Here is a 16,278-nt window from a genome sequence, read left to right on the forward strand (position 1 = left end):
CTACCATTCCCAGAATTCCACAGCAAGGGTCCTGAACACACTGCAGAAATAATCCAGTTTGAGAGTGCTTTAACTGCACTGGCTCAGTGCTAGGGAATCCTGGGAACTGTAGTTTGTTGTGGCACCAGAACTCTTGACAGAGGAGGCCAAATGCCTCACAAAACATAGAAACGCACATTAGACGCATCATGCATGCAATGTTTGAGCACCCAATTTATGTAAAAGGGTGTATATGTTTATATGTAACCGACAAAAATGTGATTTGTAGTTTTCTTTGTTCAAAGTGCTATAAAAGATTGGTCCATTTTGGGATCTGGGCCCCAGAAATGTGGAAGTCTGTGGGGAGGCTGCAGCTAAACAAACCGTTTCCTTTCCATTTGGGCTCTTGGTCTCCCTGGTAATTCTGGTTATAATTCTGGTTATAATTCTGGTTTTAAATTGATCTACGACAGTGCCACCTCTAACCATTGCTCCACACAACCCAAGAGTTATGCATGTTTTCTGTGTTGCCTGTGTGTGGGTTGCATTCACATGGCTTTCTTGCAGCTCTCTCTGGGACTCTACAGAATCCAAAAATGAATAAACATCCTGGACTTCAGACTCAGATTTTGTATGTGTGTTTATTTACGGCCTTTGACCAAAACACCTCAGAGTTATAAAAACACTATCAATAAAAGCACTCAGTAAAAGCTGTTCTTGTCCTATTATTGTCCTTCAGGACCATATTCCAGGAGAGAAACCCTACACGCCTCCACCAACAAACTGTCTCCCAGAAATGGTACAAATGGGCAGTTATTCACCATTCTGACTATTTTCCAATTGCCCCCCAGCGACACTTGTTAAATCGAGCGGCCGCATGCATAAATCAAAACAGGATGCTTCCCTTTACCAAAACAATGGCCATTCCTATCCAATGCCCCTTTTAAACTGCATAGAACCAGTTTGGGGGTTTAAAATACGCCCCCCCCATTGATTGCGAGGGGTTGCACATAGATATACAAAGCCTCCTAACTTCAGGGGTTTGCGTTGTTTTGTTTCCAAAGGAACTTTAACCAAAACTGTGGGGGAATTGGGGAAGAAGAAAAGCCATGGCTATCATCTATTATCGTTTTGTATTGTGCCCGGGGGTACAATTAAATGTTAAAGGTGTCATTGAATTGTCTTGACAGAATGGATTTTCAAAAGGAAGGAGAAACGGAAAGGAGGACGGTAAAACAGAGAGACCCCGTTTGCAAAGGGAAAGAAGCAAAGAAAGAAAGAAAGAAAGAAAGAAAGAAAGAAAGGATTTATGTCAAGTCATATATGTTAAAGTCTTATATTTGCACCCTCCATTTGTCCCGATTCGACAGGGACAGTCCCGATTCATCCTCTGCCGTCCCACTTTTCAGCTGCTTTTAAAACGTCCCGATTTCTCTCTCCTCTTCCCAGTTTCCTCCTTTGTCCTCATTGTACTTCACTTGCTGCAAAACCAGTTCAAAGGTACAAAAGCAGATTGTACTTAGGCCCCATACAGACTGCCAAAATAAAGCTGCTTTGGGTCACATTGGAGGTATGCTGTTTAAATGATGCATACGTCCTAAGAGTCCGGAAGCTGCGCCAAAGCTGCGTTCCAGACTTTAGGACTGGATCGTGGCTTTGGTGCAGCTTAGGACACACGCAAAAGTGAAATAAATATTAGCATGTTCTCAACTTTGGACCGACTACAATGGACAACTGTTTTTCTCCTTGCTGGCTTTGACTTGGTGTAAGGACTTCTGGACCCGCTGATGACCATCCTCTTGTTTTCCTCTCCGTCTTGTTTGAATAAGCTGTGACTGAACCGGACTGGATTAATTTCTCAACAGCCATTGTACTGCAACCATCCTCCTTTGCTGACCGGAGCATGGGACAAATACGGAGCATGGGACTGCCAAAGTGACTAATAAATGCGTCTTAGAGCAAATCAGGTTTGAACTCCCCTTAGAAGCCAATGTAGAAAGATCTTGTAGCACCTTTGAGACTCACTGAAAGAAAGAAGTTGGCAACATGAGCTTGCTTAGACTTAAGTCTACTTAAGTTCAAATGCATCTGAGGAATTAGACTTAATCTTAGGAAAGGCTGTGCTGCCGACTTCTTCCTTTCGTTTAGTCTCAAAGGTGCTGCAAGATCTCTCTACATCATCATCATCATCATCATCATCATCATCATCATCATCATCATATCCAAATGCATCTGAAGAAGTAGAATTAAGTCTAGGAAAGCTCATGCTGCCAACTTCTTTCTTTCAGTGAGTCTCAAAGCTGCTACAAGACCCATCATCATCATCATCATCATCATCATCATCATCATCATCATCATCATCATATCCAAATGCATCTGAAGAAGTAGAATTAAGTCTAGGAAAGTTCATGCTGCCAACTTCTTTCTTTCAGTTAGTCCCAAAGGTGTCACAAGATCTCTACAGACTAACATGTCTATATCTTGAATGAATGAATTTTATTACAGCATACAGATAGCATCAAATAATAAAATGTTTAGAAAAATTACCTTACATCCAGTTAGAAACATTTATATTCCAGCATATCATATAAACGTGATATTCAAGCATATCATATAAATGGATGTACTCATGCATTTATATGATATCTTTGAATTCTACTCCTAGAAGCCAAGATCACTAAACTGAGATTAAGCAGTTAGCTCTTCCATAACTAAAGTCAGGCAATTGCTTGAGGTGGCAAATGTTGACAGTCATGGGATGGATCATACTTCATGTATCTTGTTTACTTTGCTGTGCCCTTGTGCTACAACTCAGAACATTACTTTTTAAAACAAATATATTGTATAACTCATTGCAAAACGTTTTGGGTCGGTCCTCTAAGACGTTCAAGCGTTTTCAACTTATGTGAATCCCAGTGAGAACTATACCTATCCGTATCTCCCAGGCTGATCATGTATTTTGGAACCGGTTTATCCACCAACTTGGATGTTTTCCAATGTATTTCACGGCAAGGAAAAAAAGAATAGCTCATGAAATATTATGTCTCCAGAGGGAAAAATACATTTTAGAATATAGATTTGAATACAATTAATTAAGCACAAATTAGGGTTGAAATAAAACTGACTTTTGATTCGGTAAATTCAAAGGTAAGGCGAGCCATAAGTAGATCAAGTCTTTTCCCAAATCATTCTATAATCTATGTATAGAACTTGGAAATGTTGCTTTTTGGGGATTACTTCCAAAATCTCAGCCAATATGAGTACTGGACGTACTGGTATAAGGATTCTGGGAGTTGCAACCCAAATCCGATTGTTAGTCCCCACTACAACAGACTCATCATATCATATGGAAATAACACATGAAGTTCCTGCTGATTGAATGGATTTACTTTAGTTACTGAGTTGAGGCCGAAACAAGTCATCACAATAAACATAGCAAAGAATTAAACTTTCAAGCCCAACCATTTAAAATCTTTCTGCCTCAAACCATTAAGAGCTGAGGGCTTGGTTAAATAAAAAGGTCTTTGCCTGCTGGTCAAAAGAGAATAGAGATGTCACCATGAGCCTCAAGGATCGGTGATCTTTTGCGACAAACTATTCCATCAGAGAAGACCAAAAGTCCAGCCCTGGGGTCACGTATGGCTGTATTTGTGACCTTTGGACTTCCCAAAATGCCTTTAAAAAAGAGGGTAGATGGCTCTCCCGAAAGGCTGCCCTGCACCGTTTCACATCATCAATCTCCTCTTACATCAGTTGGCCCAAATTTGTTCACCCGCCATTTTATAGTCTGCTGTTCTCTCACATACTCCTCCATGTCTGAAGAGCCCATGTTGCAGATCCCTTCACCATGAGATGCTATGAAATGTTAGCATTTGTAAGTAAACCTACTTCATACATTTTTTTTTACTAATGAAGACTAAACCTTCTTTATATCTTTGCTAGACCCTTTGGAGGTGATGACATGGGGCTGGTTGTTGCTCATCCTCTGCATGTGAATAATGATTATTCTGTTTGCAAGATACTCTATTAGCTCCCACATTCTCCAACAACATGGAATCCATTTGACTCATCTCAATTAGAGCAGACACAATCAATCCTTTATGGAATAAGTAAGTAAATCCAATTGATTGTATGACTGTACTCTAGTTGGAGGATCTAGGCCAGTAATGTCCAAACTCTGGACCTCCAGGTGTTTTGGACTTCAGCTCCCAGAAGCCTCAGCCACCTTGGCCAATGGTCTGGGATTCTGGGAGCTGAAGTCCAAAACATCTGGAGGGCAGAGTTTGGACTTCTCTGATCTAGTCCATTAACTCCCTCCGCCTTGGCACCCTGTGGGTTAAACGCAACCAGCTTCTTTTCTGGGACTCGGTCATTTTGTGCTTCTCACCAATCATCAGAAGTGGTGTTTATTCTCCACCTGAGATGGGGAAATCAACTGATGTGTGGACAGGTGAAAATGGATTAATGTCCACCTGTCCGGTAGTGTCAATGGAGGCGATTAGCACTTGTGTCCATTTTCAGTTGATGGATAGCAAAGGTGAGAATCAGCGCAAGGACGACTAGGACCAGGCGCCTGTGACCTCTCGCTTGACAGAGACCTCTGTCAATATGGGCAAGGGCATAAAGGCGCTGGAGAAAGACATTTTGCACCTAAATGTCCAATCTTAAAGATGCTCAGGTGGACAAAAATGTATTTCTGTGCAAAACGTCCCTTTCTTTCCCCCCAACTATGGCTGAGATCGTACATCATGTTTGCAGGGTAGAAATCTACACTCAGGTAATATCTTCTTTTCATCAAATAGGTAGCAAAAGGATCATCCTCTCAGAAAAGTATCTTACTTTCAGGTAAGAAAAAATGTTTTGCTTTGGCACCTAAGACTAACAGGTTAACTGCTTGATAGACCTGTATCATATTGCAAACCCTCTGAAGGTTTATGGTCACTGTCACATTTTGCATCCGGCTTGATCTTGTTGCACCAGGATCTCATCTCAACAATTGTGTAACCATTCTTTATTATTATTATTATTGTCTTATATCCCGCCTTTCGCCCAATATAGGGACCCATACTTGTGGCATAAACATTGCGTTTGATCAAAGCATCTGAGAAAGTGGTTTGAAATCCACCAAACCATATGCTAAATGAAACAAGTGAGTCTTAAAGGTGCAACTAGATTTCTCCCTGGGTTATTTTCTGCAGGGACAGGCACAAAATTTGGATAGAAAGGGTTTTTGTGTGATGTTTTTAGAAGTGGTGGCAACCATGGTGTCGGCGCATGCCAGTCCACGCACTTGCTAGACCTCCCTCTCTTTGGCGGAAAGAAGCAATGCTCCACTCCACAGGTCATGGGCTGCCTGCGATTATGACCCTGACTGGATGGAAACGCCGCATCTTGAGACAAATCCCATCTGACAGTTTTTACAGTACGTTCGTTCAAAGCAAAAATGCCCTGTCCCCTGTCACCCGGATTGAAATTATTAAGGAAGACAGACATTTCACTGACAACGTTAGCCCCCGGCGAGAAAATATTCCTGCTGTTCCTCTCTGAAGGTCAGAGCTCACATCATGCAAAACACTTTAAAAAAACCACACACGCGCGCACAAACACACTCATGCGTGCGCTCAGGCATAGATGCCAAAGTTTTCCTTCACCAGGGATGCGCATGGGTCTGAAACCACGCACCCCGCCCCATAAAGGGATTTGGTTAATATTTTGCTTCCGAACTGGATCACATTGCTTCCTTCTTTCCTCCTTGCATTGTCTTAGATACGCATATTCAATGCATATTCAGTGTATTGTATAATTTCATTTCTACTTTCTCCAGGTTGGCCCCTGACAGGCGCATCCAGAGCAGTGGCTCTCAACCTTCCTAATGCCGCGACCCTTTAGTATAGTTCCTCATGTTGTGGTGATCCCTCCAACCATAATATTATTTTCGTAGCTACTTCATAACTGTAATTTTGCTACCGTTTTCCAATGGTCTTAGGCGACCCCTGTGAAAGGACCGTTCGATCCACAGGTTGAGAACCGCTGATCCAGAGGCTGCCATGTTAGGGATGCATCAGATCTAGCCTAGGTTTGATTCTACTGGAACTGTCCAAGGCATGGAACATGTTTAAGGGACAGTGTTCGGGACCTTGGATAGCTCCTGTCTGTAATAAAACCCAGAGCAAATTCACCGTAGCTCTCAAAGCCCCCAACCCAGGCTATGCACCTGTCTGTCCCAAGCACACTTCTCCATTCTTGTTGCCTTTCAGATGTTAGCATCCAAAGACAGTCCTACCTTGGATGGTGAAGCATGGCCCTGTTAAATATATGAGGCAGCTGAAGCATTGGCGGCGAATCCATGTCAGAGGTTCCCACACCAGCCCCTTTGGGAGTTATATTAAACCTAAACCCTTCCTAGCCTAAGGATGTTGGAAATTATTTTGGACTGCCTTCAACTGGGTCTAACTTTATGCCGGTGTTTGGCTGTATTCCTGGATTGGAAGAGGTTTGGATCGGAAAATGCTGCTTTCGTGCTGCCATGTCTCCAACCTCTTCAGGTTTATGTTTTGTATTCTGGCTTACGTTTACTGTATGATTATTTTATATTTAATGTTCTTGTTGTAATCCACTTTGATTCCATGGGGAAAAGGTGGAATATTATTATTATTATTATTATTATTATTATTATTATTATATTCAGCATTTTTCCTCAAAGGTTTTAGCCAGCAGAGCAGTTCTGCTGGGAGATGGCTCTGTTGGCGGACCTCAGAGATATTCTCTAAGAAGCATATTTCTGCTGTCAAGAGACACTTGTGCCCAAGCCTAACTTCCAGGGCTGGCATGAAGGCGCATCTACATTGTGGAAAGAATGTGCTTTGACACCGCTTTAACTGCTCTGACTCCATCCTACAGAACCCTTGGATTTGTAATTTTGTGAAACCAGCACGATTTGACAGAGAAGGCCATAAAGACCTTGTAAAACAACAAATCCCAGGACTCCATAGGATGGAACTACGGCACTTAAAGTGGTGTCGAACTGCATTATTTCTACAGCGTAGATGCCCCCTGAGTTAGGATTACATTACTTAATGTTAAGATTTTGCTTTAAGGTTTCAGTTCTTCTTTCCTTTTGCCATACTTCTCTTCCTGAATATCCTCATGCAAAGGGTACTATTTCTCCTTTAAAAGAGTTACCAGCCTCCCATTATTGTATGTATGTATGTAGATGTATGTATCCATGCATGCATGTCATTTATATCCTTCTATTACTATAGGACATACTTATGGATAATGTGACATTTGGACCAAACTCTTTAGAAGCTCAACAATGTGGACAAGTAACTTGCAGAGCAAAAGAGAGTTTTAAATGCAATGCTCCCCTTATAGTGTCTTTCTCCCATGTCAAAATATTTTGCTCTCTTCCATTTCCACTTGCCAGAAACTTGCAAACTTTCCCTTCTCCTTTCCTCCTCTCTTTCTTGCTTCCTCCCCCATTCCCCAAGTTTAATTCCGAACAGCCGGCTGCGTTCAGCCTGACTGGTTTGTTATGGCTTATAATTTGTGTTAGGATTAATTAACTAATTACCGACAAATGTCCGTTGGCAAGATTCTGCTTCTGCTTGTCAACTTGAAGTATTTAATTATTTTAATCATTTACTTTCATCTTCAGAATTTATGCTCTTCCAAGAGCGTTTCTAGGCATCTTTTAATTATTATTCCAGGGTTTCTTTCCCCCCTTCTCCTTTTCCTGAGACGGCGGTCAGGAAAGATGGCATAATTTCATATTAACTATTTCAGCTAATCATTTTGCTGAGGAAACTGCCTTGGTGTTTCTAAACTTCTCGCTCCAAAGGAATCCCTATGCATTGCATTCTGCTATTGCACCCCTATCCAAGTTTGACCATTGCCAAAATGGCTAACGTTAATATGGGGAATAATGCAGGCACATTTCAAAGTGCATAAAACATGGATTCAAAGAATAGCTGTTCTTTGGCTACCGTCGACCCTTAGTATATTTTGGGGTTTGATTCCAGGACCTCTTGTGAATACCAAAAATAATGCCCATTATCTGCAACGGTGCAGTAAAATGGTACCCCTTGTTTTTTAAAATGGGCAAAATCAAGGTTTGCTTTTTGGATTATTTGCAAGCAGTGTGCGGTGGAATCCATGGATGTTGAATCCCTGGATATGGAGGGATGACTGTTTACAGTGGAGTATGCATTCTCTGTTAACATCTCAAGCTGAACAGAGTTTTACCAATGGCCATCCCTCGCCATCATGCACACGCACCTTTTGAAGGAAGCTTTATGAAGACTCTGATCTTCCCCTTAGCAAAGAATGCACTTTTGTTGCTGTTGCTGCTGCTTTTAGGGCATCCATTCCCGTAACGCATCGTTCTGTCTGCGCATGGTGTATGTGCGCATGCTTATGCATTGAAAAGAAGTTGGATGGGGAGCTCTGAGAACCAACGCCATGGCCAATGGGACTGCTCTTTTTAGCAATGGTTACTAGTGGTTTGAGTGTTGGGACTATTACTCTGGAGACCTGGGTTCGATACCCCACTCAGACATAAAACCCATTGGATGACCTTTGGCAAGCTACTCGCTCTCAGCTTCAGGGAAAAGCAATGTCCTTGTCCACAACATATTGTTTTGTCCACTATATAGTGAACCAAGGGAATGATTTGTGGCACCCTTCATTGAAACTAGCAGCCAAAGAAATCAGGAAGAAATACATAGCAGAGATAGCCATAAGTTGTAAAGATGATGATTATATTTAACAATTTTATACTATATATATATATATACATATATATATATATGTTCAATGTTGTAAATCATAAATTGCTGTATAACTGACTGATGTTGCAAATGTTATATGTATGTACTTTGTTGTTATTGTGATATTGCTTTATGCAAAGATCACTGGCCAAAAGCAATAACATTTGACTTATTATTATTATTATTATTATTATTATTATATTTTCTTATATCTCGCCTTTCTTCCAATATAGGGACCCAAAGCAGCGAACGACAAGCATAAAACAATCCAATTTAAAAACAGTAGGACAAGGTATGCCTCGCCTTCTCTTTCCAGGACATCCTTTTTGCAGATTTCATCAATAGGTGGGATTTGAACAGAAACAGAACATATTTTTAAACTAATCTAGTCTTTTCATTTTCCTTTTTTAAAGTTTCCCAGTTAAAGAAGTTAATCAGCAGCGTGCCATGAAATCGGTTGCGCAGGAATTGGCCTTTTGGCTGAAAGAAAATCAACCCTTGGCTCCTAATCTCAAAGGAAAGGGCCTAGCAATAATTCAGCCACAAAGAAACTCTCTTCTTTCCCCGTGTCGAGAAGCACAAACGAACCCCTCCAACTAAACAGACCCCTGTGCTGTTTAAAAGATTTCTCCAGGGTACCTAATTAGAGAGGAGCTAATTAGGGACAACGCAGCCGTATTATTAGGACTGATCATATCACTCTCGGTGTAATCCAGAGTGATGTCTAGGAAGACGTGGGGAGCGGAGCCGTTTGGAGCAAAAGTTACTCCATGCTGCAATCAATCTGAGCCTAGCGTCACTTCCTCTCTCTCTCTCTCTTTTCTTTTTCAGAGTATAGATATCGCTATAGATAGTTGCATAGTTGTGCATGGCTAAGCATCGAAGTATAATGTGCATTTAGTTGTGCAATGTCACAATCCTGAAACGAGTTGAGAGCTGATTATGTGTCTCCAGTGCAGGATCTTACCTATTGCCTGCTGCCATGAATAATCCCTGACAAAATACAACTGCTTTCACAATGGCTTTACAGCAGGGCCTCATTCCCACTTACAGATAAATCGGTGTGCGATCCGATTCGATGGATCAATTTAATGTTGGGTTGTGGTTTACACTACACTTGCCCTGATCGCATTTTCTGGCATCAAAATAACCCACTTGTGGTTTCCATTCATGAATGAATCGATTCAAAATGATTTGGTTCCAGCCGGCCGAAGGGGAAATTTGAATCGATTCCGATCCGCTTGTGGTTCACACTTGCGCGGAATCGATTTATTGAAAAAGAAGCTGAAAAAATCAGCGTCAAAAAGACGTGGGTTAAATGTGTGTAGCGCATGCCCCCCCCCCCTTGGGATTGCTTCAGCGATTCGGATTAAATGGGAACCAGGGTCATTTGAACCAGTTGAATCACAATTCGGTTTAAAAGATGCTGGGAATGAGGCCCAGGATTCAACCTCTTTATGTCTTTATGCCGGATGATTATACTCAGGCTAAATATCAAACTGCTTCTCCTAACCATAGCACTTCACCCATCTGCATAACTACACATCCAAGAATAAACAACTTCATAGCCTGGATCCTGTTGGATGTTGGACGACTGGAGGAGACTAGTTCACCCAACTACTGTCAACACAAAGATAAATCCAATTGATTCATTTGCTCTACTCCATTGTTGTTTTGTGCCTTCAAGTTGTTTCTGACTTATGGCACACCTAAGGTGCCATAAACCTATCATGGGGTTTTCTGGGGTGGACAGGGTGATCAGACACCCTCCTTTTCCAAACACTTTATGAAGTCTTCTGATCTCCCCCTTAGAATAAATAATATTTTTTCCAAAAATAAATTCACTAAATGTTCAAGAATGCACTTTTGTTGCTGTTGCTGCTGCTTTTAGGGCATCCGTTCCCATAATGCACTGCTCTGTCTGTGCATGATGTATGTGCGGATGCTTATGCATTGAAAAGAAGTTGGATGGGGAGCTCTGAGAACCAAAGCCATGGCCAATGGGACTGCCCTTTTTAGCAATGGTTACTAGTGGTCTGAGTCCTTCTGTCCAGGAGGAATTCCAAACTGTCGAAGAACATGAAGTAGTATGAATTTATATTTTATGAATCTTTTTAGTGTTTTATATGGTCATGCCCTTCATTTTTCTGGAATGTCCAACATTTTGCAATGCCTTGTCCTCCTTTGCAGTGAGGACATTTGGTCACCTTGGATATGGAGCGTGTGCAACTGACCCTACATCATCTAATGGGTTTTCATGGTCGAGCAGGGAATTGAACCCTGATCCCAAGAATTGTAGCCCAATGTTCAAGCAACTACACCATGCTGGTTCTCTTTCTCCAGTAGGGACTAAAGCAGTGGTTCCCAACCTTTGCATCTCCATTTGTTTTGGACTTCAAATCCCAGAAGCCCCAGCCAAATAGGCCAACGGTCAGACGTTATGGGGGCCGAAGTCCAAAACATCTGGAGAACCAAAGGTTGGGAACCACTGGACTAAAGTAATTGCATTTAGGTCCCCCTGAAATGGTAAAACTTGTGGAACTCTTATTACACAACCAGGGACCGAATAAACCCATTGCACAAGAACCAAAGGGGTCCGATAGCATGTGTAAGAGAATTTGCACATCTTTATGGCACCAACAGAATCCCAGTCTCTGCGTGTTTCTGGTTTGCCAGTCATCTGAAAGGAGTTTTCATCTTTTGAGTCCCGACAGACCCTCACATCACATACCATCTTCTCGGCAGCTCTCTCTCTCACACACAGACACAAAGCGATGTTGCCCTAACGGAGAGATCTAAATGAGACTGGAAAGATCGTCTTAATTAGCTTGAAAATCCTGTTAATTAGACGCCGTGCTCCATTCAAACATTGCTCCAGCAACTAGACTGGGTCAAAGCGAAGGGTGAACTCTGATGCACAAAACCGTGCTTTATTGTGGCAAGCAGCTGGATCTAGTCCACCTCCAGGGTTTGGGGAGGGCAAAGGAGGCTTGAAGTTTGACTTCTGAAGATAATTTGGGGCTCTCCCTTGTGAGCGCATGTGACACGGTGCCCTTGCGGCCTTCCAGCCGAAAGCCTACAAGTTGCATGGCCAGCCCAACTGGAGATGTGTCTTCTTGAAACAGAGAGGGAAGGACAGGTCCATTGAAAATGGATCCTTTTGGCCAGAGGTGGGCAACTGTGGAGAAGGGAACCAATTTTCACACCCATATGACCCCGCTTCAGCAACCTGACACAATGGGATGTGATACTGTATCACTTCCAGTTTTCATTTCAGCACATTTTTGGCACATTTTCCCTTTGAGGGTTAGGGGGGATTGGATGGAGAAGCCACATTTTGCAACAGTTTTGAATGGGGAGGTTGAGGGTCAAAGAATGCCCAGATTATTTTAATTTGGGGAGGCTTTGAGGGGCTCTAAGGGTCAGATTTGGGGGCCACACATGCTGCATATGGTCCATAGGGTCACACTTTGCCCACTCCTAGTTTTGTGAAAGGCCCCAGGCCAGACAGATCATCTCATCCTTTTGACAAAGAAAGTATTTGTCCCAGGCTTCTGCTGTCACAATTTCTGCTCAGAGTCTTCTCATGGCTTTAGTTATTTTTGGATTGATTGATTCAGTAATTCATTTATTTGGTTTATATCCCACCTTATTCAGACCTGGGAGGCAAGACTTGCCCCACAATTTAAAACCCTGGAGGACTACAGTTTGGTGAGGTACATGGAATAATCTCCTGAACTACAGCATTACAACTTTCTCCAGTATCTCATGAAACTACAAGCCCCAGCTTTCCATAGGATGGAGCCATGGTGATTATAGTAGTATCAAAGTACTATAATTGTGCAGTAGGGAAGCCCTCAAAATCTCCCAATGCAATAGATACCAAGGATGGGATGAGCATACAGTTAGGATTGAGAGAAAAGCAGCAGAATTGACATGAGGAGTGTTTCACATCCCTAACTGTTGCAGGTGCCTTGAAGAGGCATCTGGTTTGAGCAGATTCAGATTGCAGGTTCCTCCAGAGGCCCTGAAAAAGATGAAGCTACAAACATGGGCAATGATCTAGGTCCACATCTCTCATGTCCTTAAAAAAGATGTCCTGCCTTTGAATGTTGGGATGTCCATAAGAAGCAGCCACTATCATGATTCAGACCACCTGTCCACGGAACCAGTTGCATAGAGAAATAGTGGGATCTCCTTCTCAGGAACCAAGACCTATGAAACCCCTTTCAGCTCTATGATTCTACAGTTCTTTGATTTTATTATTCTATACAGGGAGTTGGACTCAGCAGCCCATGAGGCCTCTTCCAACTCCATGTTTCTATGATTCTGTGCCATGTGCCTTTAAAGGCCCATTCAGTTTGCACTCAGTTGCGCATCACAACACAACTTGCAGAGCACAGTCAATGCATAACTCCACATTAAGCTCTGCAGTGCTATTGTAAGATCTAGACTAGTGTTGCCCAAACTTTGTTCCTCCAGTTCTTTTGGACTTCGACTCCCAGGAATCTGGGGAGCTGAAGTCCAAAACCAAGTTTGGATACCACTGATCTAGACATTTCTCTGCCATTTGATGGGTCCACACGAAGGATGCAGAAATATCCCGAGCACTAACAAAACCAACAACAGCACCAACCACAACAATCTTTCTTCTCTTCTTTGAGGTCTTAATAGGATTGCCCCAGTTCTGGAAAAAAAAAATTCAAGATCCACATCGGATCGGAAGGCTGCATAAATGCGCAGGGTGGCTTTTATGGAGCGCTGAGACTGGCGCTGTTTGTGGGCTGACAGCATGAACTTCAGCATATGCCGCCGGCACTTTCCTTCCAGTTCAGTTCTTCCATTCTGGGATGTCGAGCCAGTGGAAGGAAGGAGGCTGCGCGCGCGATCATCGCTTCACTGACCAGCCAGTACATTAACTGCCCTGTTGCCCTGATCAGATGCGGTTTTACAGACAATCGCCACCGGCTGAATGGGCCGTGCATAAATTAGCATAGGCTGCGGAAACGAAGAACATATTTAAATGAGAGGCGGGGGTAGGGACCCTCAATTTGTCAATCTATCGGAGTGGCGTGGGCCTGTTGCTTCGGAAAATGAAACTTTGGGGGCATTAAGGCCTCCTGCCATTTGTCATGATAGGAGGAGGAGGAGAGGGGTAGGCATGGATTTGGCGGTTGCAATATTTCCATTTTGATTTTAAAATGCAATATTTCCATTTTGATTTTACAAATAGATCACTTAGAATTTGTACCTATATCCTCCCACTGATCTGGCCCAGTGTCTCTTATGACTGTCAAGTCAAAAACACCTTTACTTCTAGACACTGTTCATTGTTGTGTGCCTTCAATTCGTTTTCGACTTATGGCGACCCTAAGGCGAACCTTTCATGGTTTTTTTCTTCGCAAGTTTCAGGGTTTGCCATTGCCTTTCTCAAGGCTGAAACAGTGCGGCATGCCCAAAGTCACCCAGTGGGTTTAATGGCCAAGCCGGGATTTGAACCCTGGCCTCCAGAGATGTAATCCAACATTCAGCTTACTATGTGCCTATGCGATGGGACAAATGGATGCAACTGGGAGTCACGAACCTCAACCAATAGCTTAAAAAAACAGAAGCCTTATTACACAATACACAGAAAGATACTGGACAGCTCCTTGCTAGGGATGTTTTAGCTGGAGACACTGCATTGAGCAAGGAGTTGGATTGAATGGCCCATGAAGCCCCTTCCTATTCTAGCATCCTACAATTCTGTGAGTCTATGAAAAACCCAGATCAGGAAGTTGGGATGGATATACAACCCTTGAAAAGGCTTCCTGCTATTCAGCTATTGCCCCGAGGCTCCCTTTCACCGCTGTTATTTAGATAATAAACACTTCTACGTAGTTAGTTAAGACGCTCCATCCAAAGCTAGCGTCATGGGGTTTCTACCCCACATCTTAGGCCGACGGACCTCTTGTTAAAAAACAACAACAACACCCTTGCTAAGGAAGTCCCTTCCCATTTACAGCCCAAATCCATAACACCTTGTAAACTGCCATCCCTCTGTAGACTTGCTGGATTTATTTCGCTCACACGGCGCAGGGGGGCAGTTTGGAAACACCTTGTAAAAGGCCACTCCTTTGTAGAAGGACTGAATTCGTTCAGCTCACACTGTGCGGTGGAAGGGGTAGTTTTGGAGTATCTTCCAAGTTGAAATATGAATGGAAAATGGCACGTAGCAAAGGCTCTCCTCCAGCAAAATTGTACCCTCCGAATAGCCATGTGTAATTTTGTTAAGCAATGGGTAACATCCAGGGTTATGGGACCTTTGGCCACCAGCATCCATAGGATTGCCAGATTAGATCTGGGGTAGGGCTCCTGTAACTTGGATGGCATCTTGGATCCACCACTGCTCCCACATGCAATTGCCATGTTGTCGAGGGATAGTTGTTGAGCTTTGGAAGGTATGGAAACTAGGATTGTGTGAGAGAAAAGTGGAAATGCCTCCTGTCCTGTTCCATGCAGGAATACAGAATCAAAACACTCCCAATAAACGGCCATACAGCGTCTGTTTAAAAATCTCTTAAGAAGGGGTCCACCATTCTCCAAGGCAGTGTTTCTCACCATCAGAGCATTCTTCCTAATGTTTAGGTTGCATCTCTTTTGCTGTAATTTGAATCCATTGCTCTGTATTCTAGACACTGGAGCAGCAGAAAACAAGCTTGCTCCTTCTTCAACATGACATTCGTCTTGAATTGTGGTGCCCAGAACTGGGCACAATATTCCAAGTGATGTCTTTCCAAAGCAGAACAGAGCGGTATTATTACTTCCCTCAATCTGGACAGTACACTCCTGTTGTTGCAGCTTAGGATCACATTTGCTTTTTTAGCTGCTGCATCATACTGTCTCATGTTCATCTTGTGGTCCACTTGAGACTCCTGGATTATTAATTGTTGTAGCAATTTAATTCTATTAGAATACACTATTTTTGTATGTTTTGAACTCTATGGTGTTTTTTTTAATGTTGTAAGCTGCCCTGAATCCAGCCTCGGGAGAAGGGTGCGATGATAATAATAATATTAATAATAATAATAGATCCCTTTTGCATGCGCTGCTGCCAAAATAGAGTTTGCCAAGATATATAATCATACAATGTGTGTGGGGAAAAACCCAGATTGGATATTGCACATTGGATATTCAATATAATAAAGGGTTGTGAGAGGATGGTAGACTGTTGATTTTGGTGAAGGATATCCCAATAAGAATATGAAGATGATGGAAAGATTATACATTTGTGCATGTATGGGTGTGCGACGTATCTTCACTGCGTGCGGTTTTTCCACCAAAGACAACAACAACAAGAACAAGAACCAAATCCCTGTTAAGTTCCTTCACATCCTGACAGTTTTACAATTTCCCCGACAGCTGGCTTGCTCAGAGGAGGCCTCCGTTAATTAAAATCGCACAAAGAGGGAGAGAAGCGAAACCGTGTCAGCGGATAATTAATTCAGAGCAGGGCACTGGGTTGTGCGCGCAGCTCCTGCAAACAAAACTC

This window comes from Sceloporus occidentalis, unplaced genomic scaffold, assembly GCF_023333645.1.
Source record: "Sceloporus occidentalis isolate IW3139 unplaced genomic scaffold, rSceOcc1.0.p SCAF_13, whole genome shotgun sequence".
In the NCBI taxonomy this organism is placed as follows: domain Eukaryota; kingdom Metazoa; phylum Chordata; class Lepidosauria; order Squamata; family Phrynosomatidae; genus Sceloporus; species Sceloporus occidentalis.